A 1,760-nucleotide genomic window follows, 5' to 3' on the forward strand; every position below is an offset into this window, starting at 1 on the left:
TTGTTAGCTGGGGTCATCCACTGTCACGAGGGCGACGAAGATGGCCACTGACCACCCTTTGATCTTCTACTACGGCAGCCGCTGGGACCCAGGACTACTCCTCAGCATGATCAAGAAGAAAAGACGAGCGAGTGAACTCTGCGACTGACCTACTTATTACTGATGCCCGCCGAAGAATAGATGATGGTCCAGCACAGCAGCAACAACGAGTGATGACCGGGGGCAGCAGGAGGACCTCGAGTCATGCTCCTGCCCAGCGAGGACTCCTCAGTAGGCGGCTCAGGAGGGTCAGGAAGACCGGGAAAACCGTGATGAGGTCCCCCGTGCCCTCAACATGTGCCCTGCCCAGCCCTGACGAGGACTGAGAAGAACCCTCCTCCCCCTCCTCAGCTCATGAGGCTTTTATTATAGACCCCTCCAGCACCACAAGACCTCTCAACAACACTGCCGGCTTCTCCCCCACTGAGGGGAACAGAACAGGAGATACTCTGTGTTTGGAGTTTTCTATCATTCAAAACACCTTCGTCCTGCGGCCAGCTGGTAAACCTCCAGTGAAAACAAAAAGTAAGTTAGGGATGCTGACACGGAAGGGAGAGAGAACAATACCATCTGATGAAGATCACAAATTCATTGGCAGAGAAAAGGAAGGAAGACGCCTCCATAGGCTTTGGGGAGGGAAGTGTGGATACACTTGACATCCCAGAACCACAACCCCTCGGCCTTCCCTTACCCGGTGCAGGGACCCAGGTCCCTCCTGAGTCTGGGGATTTCCCGGCTCCTCCTGCTCTCCCCATGGCCTCCCTCCAGGGCCCAGCTCTGGGCTGGGCAGCCCTGGTGAGCTCCCTGCCAACCTGGCCGTGTCCCTCCCTCCTCAGGAGTGCCCGGACCTACACCTACCTGTTCTCCGAGCCCTCTCGCAATCCATTCTACCCCAGCTGGGTGGGCGCCGACCACGCCGACGACGTCCCCTACGTGTTTGGGAGACCTTTCGCCACCCCCCTGATCTACCGGGCCCAAGACAGGAATGTCTCCCGGACCATGATCGCCTACTGGACCAACTTTGCCAGAACTGGGTAAGGCGGGTGAGGCTGGGCCAGGCCTCCTGCCACCTGGGCCCACATGCCTGTCCCCTCACGTACACTTAACCTCCCTGAGCCTCAGTACCCCCTGTGTGTGAGGATAGGAGGTACTGGAAGGGCCCTGCCCGGTTTGGCTCAGTGGATAGAGCCTGGGCCAGTGTACTGAACGGTCCCGGGTTTGATTCCCATCAAGGGCATGTACCTCAGTTGCGGGCTCAAACCCCGGCCCTGGTGGGCGTGTTGGGGATGTGTCTCTCTCACATCAATGTTGCTCTCTCTCTCTGCCTCTCCCTCCTTTTCACTCTCCATTGAAATAAATGGAATAACATCTTTAGTTGCGGGTTAAACTAAGGAGGGGAGTACTGGCTGGGCCTCAGTTCACGCACATGCCCAGCCCGTGCCCAGGAGACAGTGAGGCCCCGGTGGTTCGGGTCAGCATGGAGGTCTCCAGCCTCCTGTGAGCCCTCAGACCCCACACGGCCTTTTCTCTCATCTGCAGGGACCCCAACCAGGGCCACTCGGCCGTGCCCACCCAATGGGAGCCCTACACCCAGGAAAACGGCAACTACCTGGAGATTAACAAGAAGATGGATGGCCAGTCCATGAAGCAGCACCTGAGGAGCAGCTACCTGCAGTACTGGACCCAGACCTACCAGGCACTGCCCACCGTGAACGAAGATG

The sequence above is a fragment of the Myotis lucifugus genome, unplaced genomic scaffold (assembly GCF_000147115.1).
Source record: "Myotis lucifugus unplaced genomic scaffold, Myoluc2.0 scaffold_565, whole genome shotgun sequence".
NCBI lineage: Eukaryota > Metazoa > Chordata > Mammalia > Chiroptera > Vespertilionidae > Myotis > Myotis lucifugus.